This window comes from Ambystoma mexicanum, chromosome 1p (genome assembly GCF_040938575.1).
Source record: "Ambystoma mexicanum isolate Mex_15411 chromosome 1p, UKY_AmexF1_1, whole genome shotgun sequence".
In the NCBI taxonomy this organism is placed as follows: Eukaryota; Metazoa; Chordata; class Amphibia; order Caudata; family Ambystomatidae; genus Ambystoma; species Ambystoma mexicanum.
Window position 1 is genome coordinate 999,582,101 of NC_090921.1, and position 17,585 is coordinate 999,599,685.

Consider the following 17,585-nt stretch of genomic DNA (forward strand, 5'->3'; position numbering starts at 1 on the left):
CAAATTATATGATTGAAACATTTGAGATGACTAGCGGAACTTTATTATTCTGCCCTGTTCGCCTCTTCCGGTCTCCCATGGGAACGACTACCCACCATGACGACATCAGAGCCTTGATCCAATGACAAACTTTTAAATGATTGTTGCCTATTGTGAACATTCTAACCCATTTCCCAGGGAAAATGGTCTGTGGGCGATTCGAAAACTGCCGCGGGTCTTGCCGGCATCACTAGAAAATCACATTTCATAAATGATTTTGAATTATGAAATGGTCATATATTCCTCTTGCACTGGCAGACCCTTTGTGCTCTAATCAGTTGACCTTGAAAAATAACTTGTGTGCTTCTTTGTACACTTGGCCAGGGATTGCATGCTCTGTGCTAATGAACCGTCTGAAGTGGCCTTTGCTGCAAACAAAATGCTCTGACATTTTAAACAAAGCAGGCATTTGGGGCCTATTTACCATGTTTTATTCTACTACTAAGTTTAATTATACCTACCTGTGCCACAGGATTTATGGATTTGTTTTTATTAAGCTTTTAATTTTGCATATATGAGAAAGGGCCTCCTCCCCTTTTAGAGTGCTGCCCTCTCAGCTCATTAATCCGTTCCTTCATACCGCGCTGGACTTGGATTTTTATTACAGGTGTCTCGGCTTCTCACGTTCCTGCACAGCTCCTTCTTCTTTGTCTTCCTCTTCCCCAGCTGCTGTTGCTACTGCTGCTCCTATGTGCTTCTGCATTCCACCTCTTATACACATGTGGTCCTGTAAGGGGCTGCAGTTGTATTCCATTAATTAATGCAGCATGACTCTGATTACAAGGACATGTCTGACCTTCATGCATCTTCTTCATCCCAGTATCCAAGTAGTGAGAGTAAGTGGTGTCTGTTACTCTGTTGCTTCTTGCCTGTCTCAGTATTGGAGTGGGTAAAGTGTGTAATGTTCCTAACCCTCAGTTGTTTCTTCCTCATCTCAAAAGTGTGTAATGTTCCTAACCCTCAGTTTCTTCCTCATCTCAGTACTGTTAGATACCCCAAGAGGGGAATCAAGGGGAACTGCTTCATAATGACCCATAAAGGTTGGGGAGGGTTAGGCTGGCTGTCAGGAGGATGAGGCGGGTACTGTGTTTTGTCCCAAGGTACCTCATCCCCAATCCTTCCCCTCCTCTTTCTAACACTTCTGAGATGATGATATCTCCTGCCCTTCTCAGAGACAAGGGAACATGTTGAACAATATCCCATAACCACTTCTTGGATAGGGATTCCCTCATAAAAGGAGCATGTGGAATACTGTGTCTTACCTAAGGGCATCCCACCTCCAATCCCCAATGACCCTCCATCAGGTGGTCCTCCCTCGCTTGTCCGCCCCCATGGCCAGTATCCAAAAGCGATGGCCTTTCCCTGGCCACCTGCATAGAGAATCCAAGGGGAGTAGATGTGGGATCACCCTCAGGTTTCTCACAATACTTATCGATTAAAGAGGTGTGTTGTGTATCCATGGGGACACCGCAATAGATTGCGCACAGAGGACATTCAAATGAGACATGCAATGGCGTTGTAAAAAGGGGTGTAAGCGTCTAATGATTTCAGCTTGAGGGGTGGGTAATATGATTTACTCAATCATTTGGCTCAGAGCCATTAAGATTTCATCAAAGACATTAGTTCACATATTTGACAATAACAGATGAGCTATAATTCGACAAAACAGGGTAATACTAAAATTATCAAAAAAAAAAAAAAAAAAAAAAAAAAAAAAAAAAATTCCAGTACAAATCTACGATGTTAAAAATCAATACCACTCAATAGAGAGAAAAATAAGACAATGGCACCATAAATCGGGGAGAGACCAACTTGCAGCCCTGCATACAAATATATTAACTAATGCCTTCATCTCACCAGCCAAGCACAATTGATATATTTAGCTATATCGTCAACTACAAATAGATCCTGCGTATTAGCCAAGCAGGCCATTGCTTCTGGAATGGTCAAAACTCCCACCACCCTAAAAACTGGCTTTAGGTACAACAAAATTAATGCGCTAGGGCCTTTACAAAAAGATAAGAAATGCCAGGTAGTTTCCAAACTGGAGGTATATATCGGGCACAAACCCCTACCTTCCCTACTCCAGGATTTTGTAAACAAGGCTATTCTCACGGTCCCCATGCAAAGGTCAGAGTATAGAGCACCTGCATACGGTCGGTTCAAGATAATCCAAATGTCCTTCAAAACCAAATTCAGGTTTATAATCAAGATAACTCGGGCCCAATTTCAATTGTTGGCAATGAACTACCATTTTTCTTCTGCTGTGGACTGTTATTGCTTCCTTTACAGTACGCATTGCGGCTTTGTTTATATTCATGGGAACTGACCATAGCTCTTGTTCATTTAGTTCTATCAAAATTTTCCTCATATGCCTGACCCACATCAAACCCTTACACCATTAATTCCAACCAGTCTAGTACTGGTTTCATTTGGATCTCAATACTAATAGGGCACATATCAACCTCCATATATACAAGGGTATTGGGGGTCCCTTGAGTTAGCATAGCTCTACTTTGCTGAGATTTATTTTCAACTTTATCTAGCTCAAATATTTCTGCTTTATAGGATGCAGACGTAACCGCCTGTTTCCTATGCACATTGATGCAGGAAGAATGGCTCTCCCACCACTGTATTTCTCCAGGTTAGTTTGTGCTTTTAAAGCCTCTGAGGTCCAGGACCCATTCTCGTTAAACCTGAACCCCAGGTAGTCATAGAATTTAACCTGCTCAAGAGGAAGGCCTTCAACTATAGCTACCAATCTTTCGTGTTTAGTAAAGTTGGCTTAAACAACATAGACATTGTTTATATTTAGAGAGAGCTTAAGCTCCCCACATTTCCTCACAAACGACTCCAGTGTTGCCTGAATTAACTGCAGCGTTGTTAACATAGCATCGTCCGTGAAGAAAAGCACTGGATATCTCTTGTTGCTTAGTATAGGTGGATCCTGACACTCCTTGAACATGGTTGAAATGACTTCCCCAATGTAAATACAAAACAAAAAAGGGTTTTGGACGCACCTGTGCCTCACCCCTTTAGTCACATCAAACAGGGGTGTCACCTCCCCTGCCAACCCATAATGGACCACAGCTTTATTTCTAGTATAGAGGGATTGAACAATCGACAAAAGATTATGTAGCAACCTTCGACCTTGCAGAATCTGCCAGAGTATATGTTGCAGAACTCAATCGAAGGCCATCTTGAGGTTGCCAAAGATGGCATACAGATTTGCCTTCCTCAGTAATGTATACTTTTGCATGATCATTAACAAACAAATGCTTTGATCCAAAGCACCCCAGCCCTTTTTGAACTCTGCCTGCATTGTATGGATAATATTGTTTTCATCAACCCACTCCTGTATGTGTTCTATAATCACTTTGGCACAGATTTTGCCTGTACTGTCTAGTAGGTAGATTGGCCGATAATTGGCCTGGTGTTCTCTCCCCAAGCCCCCACCTTTTTGTATATTGTAATGATTTCAGCATGTCGCCAAGAGGCGGGGACAGTATTGAAGTTGCTACAAGCTTTAAAGATGTTCCCAAATTGCTGGCCCGTCTTTAATTAAACCAGCCGGAACTCTATCAGAGCCTGGGGCCTTTTCCCATTTTTGCGATCTAATTGCAAAGAAAATTTCCTCTAGACCAGGTTGTAAAAGGCCACTATCCCTTGGGTCACTCTGGCACGGTTCAAAACAGGATTAGCTGATGATCCATTCCACCTCCATAAAGTTCTGCATAGTGGTTGCACGATTGATCTGGGGTAATGCTACCCTGCAAAACATCATCCCCTTTGACTCCCACGCCGGAGAACAGTTTTTCCAAAATGTCCCACTATTTTTAGCAGTGACAATGCAATTCCATTCAGACTTTAAGAGCTAATCTTTTTTTCCCTCACTTGGATTCTTGTAATCATGTCTGCTAGCACGCAGATGCACCCTGTCAACCAGAGTGGCAGTCGCTAAGAGGGCCAACAGGCATTTTGCTCGAGTGCACACCTCATACCATTTTGCCTGGCCACTGCATCCTTTTTTTTACCACTGTCCGGGCCCTTGCTACTAGAGGGAAAATAGACTACCCCCAAGTTCGTAAACATCTCAAGAACTGTAGCGTCCAAGACAGCTCCCAACAAATTTCTATGTGTGGTGCAATAACCTCATAAAGGTCGGACGTCATCATGCTCCACCAGTTTAGCCTATTTTACAGTACTAATGGACTCACAGGAAGGATGAAGAAAGTCTGTTCAGAAAGGGTTTGTTGATTGTTATCGAGGAAAGAGGCGTCTTGACATTTTCTTGGAGACACGTCCATAGATTCTGCAAAGAGGGCATTCAAATAAAACGTTCGCTGGCATTGTGACGAGGGCAGTAAGCATCTAATGATGTCGGCTTAATGGACAGGTGATCTGATTTACTGCCTCAAGGGTACTTGAACTTAGGATGATGGTTCAACTAATAAGATTTGTACAAGATGGTGGTTTCCGACCCTTAAATTTTGCATGTGTAAATGTGAGAAAAACAAAGGTAATATGCTTTGGAAAATGAATGTGGATTGATCGATATATGCTCCAAAAACACATACCCGATCCATTGGGTCAATAACATTCCTGAGAGAACTTTAAAGGTCAATAGACCGCAAACAAATATTTGCCTCTTATCAACCAACCAGATTGGATGTCTGACACTCTGGTTGCCCCTACTGCTATGTATGGATCCGTAGACCCAGTTCCTGTCCTCTGACATGTGTAGGCCAATCAACTCTCTAAAAATGGCCAGGTATCTCTGTTGAAAAAAGGTATTGCTAAATGATTTTTGGCCACTTTTGGCCATATTTAAAACAAAACATTGGATGGATTCCTGACAAATGTTTGCAAGGACCTTGCTTCTGATTTGACTGACAATTCTTTGGGTTTTGAAAAGCAGCCAAAAATCATTTAGTGATATCGGAGTATCAGGACTGTATGCTAGTAATATGCAAGTTTGCCAAACTGTTTACAGTCTCACAGGCTGTTTTTAGGATCCTGATTAACTGTTGGTGTCTCGAGGAAAAGCAAAACGTCTGCACATTTTAGTATGGTATAGCTAGATTGGCTAGTTGAAAGACAGCCATTCTGAATGGTTTGGGGCCCAGAAAACGTTTTCAAATTACCAAAATTGTTAGCTGACCTTTTGTGCTGTCCTGCAGACTCTGCGCAGAATGCATTTGGAAAATGGGGTACATTGCAGCCCTCTCTGGGTCCCGTGAGCCTAGGGAGAGTGTAGGGGGACGTGAAGCTTGGACTTTGGTAAAGAAAATAAACAAAATATGCTGTTTGTTTTCCATGGTCCTGCTTACCTGGTCACATTCTCTTTACAGGCAGTATAGCAAAGGGCCAAACAAAGGAATGTACACCCAGAGGTATAACAGAGGGGGGCACAAGTGCCCAGTAGTGGCAAATCATAGAATTCTCAGGTCAGTGTGTTTTGCAGCAGGTTTAATACATGTATCCACTGTCCCACTGCCTCACAGCTCTGCCCAGTACTCTTATGTCCCGTCCCCTTTCCTCCATACGGCATGGGCATCCCTTCCTAGGGATGGGAGACGAAACCCTTTTCACCAGAAAAAACCTTGTTCCTCTTCAAATTTAGAGGTGTGCGGCCCTGGGAGCATGCACTGCCCTGACGCCACCCGCCGGCGCCACACCTCAGTCCCCTTTTCTGCGTCGACGGGAACAGACAGAATTAACCAGCGCTCCTGGGTTTGGCTTCGGCCATGTAATTCCATGCGCGGATACTTCTTCTCTTCTTTGTTTTTGTCTTTTTATCATTCAGGTACTCGATCCTCAGGCATCGCGCTCCTCCTTGTCAAATGTCGACTTCTACAGAGTTCAGCAGGTGTCCATCCTGCGACGGGCTCTTTCCAACTTCAGACCCCCACGCCCTCTGCCTACATTACCTTGGCCCAGACCACGGCTGGCAAGCTTGTACTGCGTACAACGCGCTTTCCTCGAGGTCTCTGAAGAACAGACTAGCCAGGTGGAGGGAGCTCTTCCAGAGATCGCCTCAGAGGACCTGAAGGTCTTCGTCAATCATCGATCAAGGCCCAAGGTAGGACCACTCTTTTCCAGCGCACCCCGCAAGGGAGACTCCTTTCCAAGGACACGCCCGAACGGGAGGTACCGCTCAGGTTCTCATACCAGCACGAGTACCGAGGCTAAGTCAGCTACCGGCCGGCAGGCCGAGGGGTCAGTGGATCCTCCCGGTGACAGTGCTAAGGGACCGGAAGGTTCTTTTACTGGGTCTTCACCCGAGGGGCCACGCCCTAGTACCAGCAACATGTCCAAGGGGGCACCTATATGCAGTTCTACCGGCAAATCTGCTGAGGGCGAAACGCCTACCAGGTCTCGGCCTGAGGAGCAGGCTAGGCCTCATGATCCACACTCAAGTGTCCTGGACAAGGCTGGGTCCAGTGAGCCAAGCAACACGAGGCAGGCATGTGTAAGGCAGCTCGACAAGATGGGCGCCATGCCAGACATTACAGACACCCGCCTGATACTGCACCAAGGAAGGGAGCAGGTGGAGGTACGAGTGTCAAGGTGGGACTGGTGTCAACCAGGTATGTGGCCTACAGCCTATGCTTCATTTGTGCAGGACAGGTTCCCGCTGCGTCCGGATGGGCAGGACACGCAACGGCTCCAGCAGCCACCCGCTACCCCGTCAATACCAGTTTCCTCAGACTTATGAAATCTCCTCGGATGGGGGTCATCCTCAGGGACGTGCTCCTGCAAATGGCTCTGGTGCCACAGGTCCCAGTACAGGCGCCTCTGGCCCCTGTTCAGCCTCCGCCGCCCACTCCGGCCCCCCAACCGATAGTGCAGGCGGATCCGTACCAGCCTCCGGCTCCGGTCTCCACACCTCAGCCTTCGGTTCCCAGCACCCCTCCACCGGTACCGGACCAACTGGACTCACAGGTGGACACAGATGAGGAGGAGGACCCTGACACACCGTCGTCAGCCAAGGCCTTCCACGAACGTCTTGCAGGGCTAGCAGAGTAATTGGGCCTTCCTCAATCTGAGGTCGAGCAACCATCAAAGGGGGTCCTAGCGGAAGTCCTCACGCTGAGTCCCGCAGGGAGAACGGGGATCCCGATGCAGAAGGACGTTGTCCCCTTGGCCAAAAAGGGCTGGCTCAAGCACCACTCGGTCCAGCTGGTCAATCGACATCAGGACACCAAGTACAGGCAGATGGAGGGGGATACACTCTTGCTATCGGCCCACCCTCAGCCGCACTCCTCTGTGATCGCTGCAGCATCACTATACTCCAAGCCTCAGTCGTCCTCGGCCTCCTCGTCCATGGCGCTGCTAGGCAAGGAGGAGATGATCTTGGAGGCGTACAGGAAGAAGCTGTATTCCAATGCGTCCCTGCATCTTCCTCAAGCCAATGCGGATGCCATGCTGGCAGCCGTTAACCAGAGACTTTGGCGGGAAATTGCAGATTTCCTCCCAGAGCTCCCGCGCACAGCCAATCACGCTTCAAGGCGGGACTGGCTGTGGCCAAGATGGTGGCACAAGACATCATGTAATCCACCTTGGCCCACATTGACACCTCTGGCTGGACCATCTGCATTGCCACATACATGAGAAGAACATCCTGTCTCTGGGCTGCAAAATTCAACCTGGATGTCCAGGAACGCATATTATACCTGCCGTTCGAAGGGCGTGATCTCTTCCACTCACTATGGATGAGGAGCTGTATAAAAAGAAAAACCGCTCACAAACAGCAAAGTCTTTACCCATCCTTACAAAGACCATGCCCAAAACGTACACACAGTCACAGCAGCGCTCTGACAAGGGGCGTACATATGGAGGGTTCTGCGGCTTCCAAGAGCGGAGGTCTAGGCAACCGGACCGCTCGCCGACCCAACATCGGCGCAAGCAACAAAAAGGGGGTGGAGTAAGGGCTTTTCCAGTCCCCCTCCTCTGCAACAGCCTCAGAGGGAAAGAAGGCAGACACGCCCCTCCAAGTCCACATGTCTCCAGTGGGGGGCAGGCTTGCCCTCCATGCACACTTCTGGCACCAGAATTTTGCGGACCCATGGATCCTCTCCGTACTATCCACGGGCTACCACCTACCCATCCCAGCCTCTCCTCCCTCTTCCCCTCCACTCCCACAGATTGGGACAGCAACTCTTTTGATGGTGGAGATCCGGTCGCTTGTCTAGAGCCAGGCAGTGGAGTAAGTCCCAGCCTCCCAGCTAGGCTTGGGCTTCTACTCCACGATTTTCGCCATTCAGAAAAAGAACCACGCGTGCCTGAGAGTTGTGCTGGACCTCTCCACCCTCAACCTCTACAAAAATTCAAAATGGTTACGCCAGCCTTAATAGCAGAGACATTATGCAAGGGAGACTGGATGTGCTCCCTGGACCTGAAGGACGTGTACTTACACATCCCAATTTGGCAGCCTCATCGTTCTTTTCTACAATTCAGGGTCATGGGCTGCCATTTCCAATACAAGGCGCTTCCCTTCGGCCTCAACTCGGCCCGAAGGGTCATTACCAGGCTGATGAATACAGTGGTGGCCCTCCTCAGGGCCACCACATATGCCCGTACCTCGACGACTGGCTCGTCAGAACTTCATATCCAGAAGCGGTGCACCACACTTCCCACGTTCTTATGAACACACTGCACGATCTGGGCTTTTCGCTCAATCTCAAGAAGTCGCTGCTGAAGAACACGCAGAGTCTGACCTTATTAGGACTCATCTGGGAAACGTGCTCCGAGAGAGATTTTCCTTCAGAGGACAAGATCACAGCCATCAAGAGGGCCACTGTGCACTTCCTCAGCAGAGAAGTGACATCGGCCTGGTGGTACCAACACCTACTGGGTCTCATGGCAGCGGTCCTACTGGCCGCCCCCACACAAGACTCAGGATGAGGAGGATACAGCTGCAATTCGCAGCATCCTGGAACCAGGAGCCAGGCTCTCAGGCAGAGATGATCAACATCCCTCCTTCTCCTCACCTGGACCTCACATGGTGGTCCAGGGAATGCAACCTGCGGACGGGCAAACCTTTCGGGCAGCCTACCCCACAGGTCACCATCACTAGGGACTCCTCTCTCGAGGGATGGGGGGGGGGGTACTCTGTACAACTACTGCGTCCATGGCACCTGGACCAGGCAGTAGCAGGAGTACCACATCAGTTGGCTGGAACTGAAGACCATCTGGTTAGCACTCAGATCCTTCCTTCCGGTTATCGAGGGCAAGATCGCCCTCAGATAGACAACTCAACCAGCATGTGGGAATGGGCCCTGGAGAACAACACCTACCTCATGGCCATCAGCCATCTGGGGGAATCCAACATGGAGGCGGACAGGCTCAGCAGACTGGGAGCAGACAATTACGAGTGGCAATTGAACAACCTTGTGCTGCAGGATATCTTCAAGCAGATGGGGACACACCCAGGTGGATCTCTTTGCCACCCAGGACTACAGGAAGTGCCAACAGTTTGGCTCCTGGCTAGGGACAGGGCCCCAGCTCCCTGGGTGACGCATTTCAGATTCAGTGGAACAGCATGACAGCATACGCCTTCCCTCCCACACCGCTGATACACAGGGTGATATGCAAGATCAAGGAGTCTCGCCACCTCAGCGTCATTCTAATACCTCCATGGTGACCAGCCAGACCATGGTTCTCGGAGCTACACAGCCTCTCGGAGAGACCACCCATTCGACTTCCGACAGTCCCAGCACATCTTTTAGTGCAGTAGGGGGGCAGGGTCATCCACCCGCACCACAGAAACTAGCCCTCACAGCGTGGTTCCTGAGCACATCACGCTAGGGCACCTCAGCCTTTCCCAGGCTAATCTAGAGATCATACAGGGGGCTAGGAGCAAAGCTACCAGGTCCCAGTATAAGAACAAATGGACCAGGTTCTGTTCTGCCACTGGGCAGACTCTAAGGATATCAACCCCCTCGCATGTACATTGGACGACAAGCTCTCCTTCTCTGCGCACCTCGCCCATCGGGTGTACAGGTAGACACTTGCTGCACATACTTGGGGCATTTGACGGGACTCGCCAGACTCTACCCGCCCATCAAGAGGGCACACCCTGTGTGGGACCTTAACATAGTTTTGGGGGCCTGGCGCACACCCCATTTGAGCCATTGGCGTCCGCGGATATAATGCTGGTCACCATTAAGACGGCCTTGCTAGTCGGCCTCATCTCGGCTCGCAGAGTCAGCGAAGTCCAGGCGCTGGTCGCCTCAGAGCCCCATGCTACGTTTCATAAGGACAAGGTAGTCCTGCAAACACACCCAGGATTCCTACCCAAGGTGCCTTCCGTATTTCATATGAACAAGGAGGAGGCACAGAGAGTTCTGCATTGCCTGTATGTCAGGCGGGCCCTGAAATTCTACTTGGATAGGACCAAGGGCTTCTGCAAGTCGGACGCAATGTTTGTCACCTTCAGCGGATCAAAACTGGGGTATCGGGCATCCATAGCCCGGTGGATGGTCTTGGCCATCAAAGAAGCTTACGAGGCACAGCATAAGCCACTGCCGGCCAACATGCACACCCACGCGGTCAGAGCCAAGGCAACGGCCATGGCATTCCAGCGGCATGTCCCCTGGCAAGTCATAAGCCGGGCGGCCACATGGGCCACCCCTTCGGCTTTCTGCAAGCACTACTGTTTGGATTCCGGCTCAAGATCGTATGCAGCTTTCGGACAGGTGGTTCTTAGAAACATTTGCTTAAGGAGGGTCTCCTCTCCACCCTGGGGATACACTGGAATCGCCCATGCAGTATGGAGGAAAGGGGACGGGACTTAAGAGTAATTATAAGTTACTCACCTTAGTGACTAACGTACCATTAGTCCTTAGTCCCCTTTCCTCGATACGTCCCACCATCCTCCCCCCCCTAATAAAACTGGTGTCATTAGGCAATGTTAATCTATTGTTGACACGTCTATGGGGACTGAGGCGTGGTGCTGGAGGGCGGAGTCAGGGCAGCGCATGCTCCCAGTGCCGCACCCCCGCACACCTCTAAATTTAAAGGGGGGGGGAGGTTTTTTCTGGTGAAAAAAGTTCTGTCTCCCGTCCCTAGGAAGGGACGCCCATGCAGTTTGGAGGAAAGGGGACTAAAGACTAAGACTAAGAGTAAGTTAGTCAATACAGTGAGTAACTTATCATTTGTTCCAGAGGCGATACTATTCCTAGGGGTACACTCCCCTGCCTCCTCAAACTATGATAGATTGAATGTAATGAGCCTTGCACTACTGGGAAGGAAGTCTTGATAAATCCAGAGACGAACGAGTACACTGTTGGTAGGTGCTCAAGCAATATTTTGCTGAATATTCCTTGGTCAAGCACCAAATCCTCCCTCGGGTGTGTTGACAATCACATGACTTCAAACTGGTGAGTAGGGATTTGAATGCTGCTGATGGATTTACAATTGTGCTTGCAGGGAAACACTCTAGTGGTGTGAGGCCTACTATGGCTGCCTCACGCACCCCTCAAAACACGAGGGCTGAGCCAGCGTGGGGGTTGGAGAGCATTGAATGATCACCACATGCCACAGCAGATTGGTCTGCTTTTGTACCCCTCTGTTTGTTCACTACCCAGGTGCTCCCTTCCTAGTTCTGGGCTAAGTGCTTCAGAGGGAAGCTCAAGTTGGGTGGGCTCTATGGGGTAAGGTGCAGCTGTGTTCATCCTTCACCATAGCCATGAGGGATCAGGCAGTGTCTGCTGTCCTCACCGGTTCCTCAACTCTTGCAGAGTGCAGCGAGACGTCAAAGTCGTACATAGGATCACACCAGTCAGAGGGGCTGCTTTTTCCGCTTGAGGCCATGCTGCAGATGGGGAGGAGGAAGCTGGTTGAGCACAATTTTTCTGCGGTCCAGCTGGGATTGCTCACTCAGCTACCATCAGAAGGTCACATAGGGATTCTGGAACAGACTGTCAGTAGTTAATTTGTGCTAATTGAACTGATTTTCGTTCTATACTTTCTTGTGCACCACACAGCTGTTGCTACATGGGTCCTTATCCGGTAATTCCACATCATGTATGGTACCTTGCAGTAGGCTATCTGCCTTATGCCACAGCTCCCTGATGTCCGCTGCACCTGCCGAAAATAATTCATTTTAAATCACTGGAGCCCCTCCATAATTCGCCATCACATTCAATTTGTGTTTGATGCCACTCGTTTTGCATCACGCCTGCCTCCAGTACTCCGGAGTGCAATCGCCGCCATAGACGACCACGAGGACCATAGCCACTTAAAAATGGCTGCCCGTATCTTTTGTTAGCAGTTTTCACCTGAGGAAACGCACCAGGCTCAGCTCCTTATCCTGATTGGTCTGGAGTCCCTATTTACGGGCCAATAGTAAGCCGGCAGGCGTTTAAGCCGGCACACTGCCAAAGGCACACTGCCTAAGGCTTCCTCCTGTCATGAGCATGTCAGGAGCCGGATGTGCCGAGTGGCAGGACCCCTGCTCCTCTTGGGACCTACTTGAAATACTTTGCTCATGCCTGCTCATCTACTAGGGTAAGCAGCCCTCACCAGTGTTTATGGTCAAACCTTCATTGCAACCTTTGTTGTGCTGTTTATTCCGTCAGATTGTTGTTCACATTGCTGCAAGGAACAGTTTAAAAGACACTTTTTCTGTTGCCTGTGCTTTGGACTTTTGAACTTGTGTACTGCTGCCTTGCTTCACGGTTGTCTGACCTTGTTGGGCTTGCATATCGTATCACGTATGCACTTTATATGTGGACAAGTAATTATGTTCTTACCAGCACGCTCTCTGTATATCCTCTTATCGGTGCTGCGCCTTACACTTCTTACCCCCACCCTGCCCACACTTATATTCAGCAATATGAGACTTGCTCGTATGGTGGCAACCCTGTGCAGAGTTGTGTAATGCATTTTTGAATTTCTGGTTCACTTCAGCCTATATTGTCTGTCAACCAGGCCATCTTTTCTAGTTCTGAATGAGTTAAAATGCTCTTTTGGTCCAGCCAAATTTTATAATTGACTGTTTCACTGCTGTCCCATAGCTAACTACTCCCTTGCTAACCATATATTTACACTTTGGTACTACTGGTATGCATATTACTGCAATATTATGATTCAGGTGTATTGCTCTCGCTCCTGTTTTATTAGAGTAATTTTTAAGTGACCACTGGAAACAATACTATTGCCAGTTGCCTTACCCTTTGATGTCTATCTATGCCCAGTGTCCAGTTGACTGATAGGTATCCCTACTCTTATGCTGTTCAGTAGAGTCTTTTGTGATAGCCCATGTAACTCTGCCCAGGTACCTCCGTGAACAACATTATACCTTTGATATTATTAATCGGGTAAGAGTTTAGTACTACTGCTCTGCACCATGGCTGCCACTACACATTTTGGCACCAGCAGCCAAGCACATGCTACACAGTTCCTACCTACACTATGCTCCGACCACAGTCTGCCCACATTGACTAAAACAGTAACTAATAATGCCCGGAGTGCTTTAGAGACAGTAAATTACGATTCTGTACTGTGTGATACAGCCAATAGAAACAGCAGACTCCGTGCGAGATTGACCAAACTACATGAACCACTGAGAAGATCCCTTCCACCTACCAATCTGAAAACAAATGTTAAGCTTAGTCTGTAACCTTGCTACTCTGAACAGACGCCACCTACGGACACTTCCAACATACTTGTCCCCCAATGTGATGACATAACATACCCAAACTTACCTCAGTCAAAGAAACCAGTAAGACCCTTCCCTCAAAGGAGCACTTCTCAATGTAAGATCGCTTGTTGCCCATGCCACTGATATAGCTGACCTCATCACAGAAGGTAACTTAGATTTCCTTGCCATCACGGAAACATGGCTCCACAATGTAGCAGGACCTTCACTTATGCTAGCTATCCCGGATGGGTACACAATAGTTAGACAAGACTGTGACGGTGCCTGTGGTGGTGGCCATTATTTCTAAAATATATCTCGCCCTAAGATTAGTCCCTACCCATATTTCACAATCATGTGAAATTCTCTCCGCCAAATTCCAAATAAATCACACACAAACTCTCACTATTCAGTTAATATATAGACCGCCTGGTCCTCTTGGCACCTTCGAGGAGGATCTGCACAACTTACTCATGAACCACGTCAAACCGTCCTCTCAACTACTCCTATTAGGGGATTTTAACATGGGTTTCAATGATCAAATGGACATAAATGCCCCTGACATAGTTAACATAATCAGCTCACTAGGACTCACTCAAAAAGTTAATAAACCAACCCATCTAAAAGGTTGAATACTGGATTGGATAGCGGACTACAACTGCTCGGTCACTATCTCTTCTATCATGCCTCTTTCTTGGACAGACCACTCCCTGGTGTCCTTCTACTTCACTAGCTCCACCACTAGCGCCACCTTGCCTCACCAGAAATAAAAAAAAGTACCATAGTTGAGAAAGTAATCCTTGCTATACTCCCTACGCTGAACACATTATCTGAAAATCTTGATCCCAGTATATTAGTGCATGAATATAATAAGATTATGCTCACTACACTGGATAAAATCGCCCCCCCAAATTAAGATCCAGCAAACTGATTGCCCATTTAAACAAATGGTTTACGCCACAACTTAAAGACCTTCGTATCCTGAAGAGAAAGAGTGAAACTAATTGGAGACTTTGCCCCTCTAATGAAAACAAAGCTAAATTAACCTCACTTTCTTCACATTATAAGAAGGAAATCTGCTGCGCCAAACGTGACTCCTATGATGAGCGCATTGCTAAATCTAATTCTAGCGTGAAAGAACTCTTCTCCATTCTAAAAGAACTAGTCCTCTATAGCTATTCCCGATATCTGTACCAAAGACAAATCCTGGTGTACAGACATTCAACAGGCGTTCACTAACAAAATCAACATGCTCCAAAATAAAATGCAGCAAAAAAAAGCACTGAATGTACAGTTCTCGCCTAAAAAACCTTTACCTAGTGCTTCACTAACGATACATAATAATCTTTTCCACTTCTCCAAAATGTCCACCCTGGACGTTGAGAAAATAATCCTGTCACTGAAATCTTCTAATTGCAAAGGTGACACTTGCCCAGCACAACAAATAAAAGATGCTGCCAGAGAATTATCTCTGTTCATTACCAAACTGATCAACGCCTCCTTTACTACACGCACCATCCCTGTTAACCTTAAACAATCTTGGGTACTCCCTCTACTCAAGAAGCAAACACTAGATCCTCTCATCCCCATTAATTACCGTCCTATTACTACAGTTCCATTTTTACTAAAGATTTTGGACAAAGCAGCATATACCAAAATTCAAAAACACCTTGAATTGCATAAACTGCTAGGTAATAGACAATCTGGTTTCCGCCCTTTACATGGAACGGAAACAGCTTTAATTGACTTAAAATCCCAAATAGATGAGCTGAGAGACAAAGGTAGGACAGTACATCTGCTCTTACTCGATCTCTCAGCTGCATTTGACTGGTTGACCACAAGGTCCTCTGCGAACACCTTGATTCCGCTGCACATTTCTCCCCTAAGGCCATCAGATGGATTGCATCCTTCCTGAGTGAGAGAACTATGAAGGTTTTCTCCCCTTCGGCTGCGGCTGATCCGACCCCCATCTTGTGCGGTGTTCCGCAGGGCTCATGTGTCTCGCCAACTCTCTATAACATTTTCACCAAACCTTTGTTTGATGATCTGGACCATCTGGGTGTCACCTATACAAATTATGCAGATGACACTCAGATTCTCCTGCCGCTTTCTGGGGATCATAGTAAGGACACAGAGTTGGAGAACAAGATATACCTTGTCATCCAAGCCTGGATGGCCACCGATGGCCTATGCTTAAACGACAACAAGACTGAGTGGATAATCTTGGGTACACCGGCTAATATCAGAAAATTAGGCAAGGAGTTCTCCTCATTTAATGGTAATACCATTAAAGTTTCCAAGGAAGTAAAAACCCTCGGTTTCTACTTGGATTCTACATTATCTTTCGACAAACAGATAAAATCCTTAACTTCATCTACAGTTTACACTTGCAAGCTGTTAAGAGGAGGCAAGCCATTCCTCTCTGATGATAGCTGTCTGATCTTGGCTAGAGCCTTAATACTCTCCAGAATTGACTATTGTAATGCCTTATACAGTGGTGCTACTAAAACTACAATCCGCAAGATCCAGATACTACAAAATAATGCCTTAAGAGCAGCCTTAGGTATAAATAAAACAACTCATATCTCCTCCCTAAGACACCAACATAAATGGCCATCTACGGGTAATAAAATACAGCTTAAGACATTGTCTCAAAATAATAAAGCTCTCAACAATGCTGCCCCTGGCTACCTTACAGATAAACTTGAGAGAAGAATTTCTCCTAGACCAACTAGAGCCGACAATACTAACTGCCTGGCTATACCGAGATATAGGCTCATTACTATTGGTGGTAATAGCTTCCCTGTAAAGGCGGTGAAAATTTGGAACTCACTTCCACAAGACCAGAGAAAAATGTTATAAAACAAATGATCTTGTCTGACCCATAATCTCCTACCGTCACTGCCCATATGGAATTATTTATTCCCCCTCACTCATCTGACTCACATAACTTCCTGTCTCCACCTGGAACCTAAGTGGAACCCTGCTCACCCTCGAATCCAATTATACTAAGGAGCGTTACATGCTACAACTTGTATATTTCACTATTGTATATTGCTGTAATCTCATTTAGCACACTCAACCTGCGAGCCCTACTGTTCTTTGGAGTGTAGTTTTCTGGAATTTGTATATTTGTACATGATACCTTACGGTAGCCATATTGATGTCATATTCTCACTTTAATCTGCATTTTGTATATTTTGAAGCCTTTTGCATTATATTTGTACATACCTGCTTACTGCATAACTATGTAAGCCTTGCATTTTGATTCTATTGCGCCCTATTACCTCTGGGTCTGGTGTGCGTAATAAGTGAATAAACAAACAAGCTGTCTTTTAGCTTTAAAATCTGAGCAGGTTTGATGAGGGAAACAGTTTGAAACAGTTATTTAAATTAGAAAAGAAATGGTCTTAGGCAAATTACATGGTCTCGTGAAGTAGGTTATTTCACTTATTTATAGTTCGATTTGTAAATAATACTAGGTTAATACTATTATAATGCTATTAACCAATTTCCAGCTTTGAAATGTTGTAGGTTGTTTGCATGTGTGCATAATTATATCATCTGGATTCTATGGTTGCATCCCAATTAGGAAACCAATAGTGAACAAAGGACTTTACTTTTCCAGTGAAAGCCAGGCATTTCTCTCATGCTTTGACAAGTCAGAAAATAAATAACACTTGTGAAGGCAAATCCTTGTTATATCTGCCACAGCATTCCACAACAGATGAGCAGTCATAGCAGATATATCAAATCATGAGGAGCTCTGCACAGACTCTGTGTTGAGGGGTGAATAGTTTCACTGCAAGGGCCTACAGGAGGAGAACTACTGTAAAGCCCTTTTACTGCCTCTTTGTTTTAACCTCTGAGAAAACAACCAGATGTACTCAGAATTCATCTT

At 46.9% G+C, this 17,585-nt stretch overlaps 1 protein-coding gene across 1 annotated transcript in view; it reads left to right on the forward strand.

The window, feature by feature from the left end:
- Positions 1–17,585, forward strand: part of HYDIN (HYDIN axonemal central pair apparatus protein) — a 3,273,799-nt gene that overhangs the window by 2,863,393 nt on the left and 392,821 nt on the right. The window lies entirely within an intron of this gene.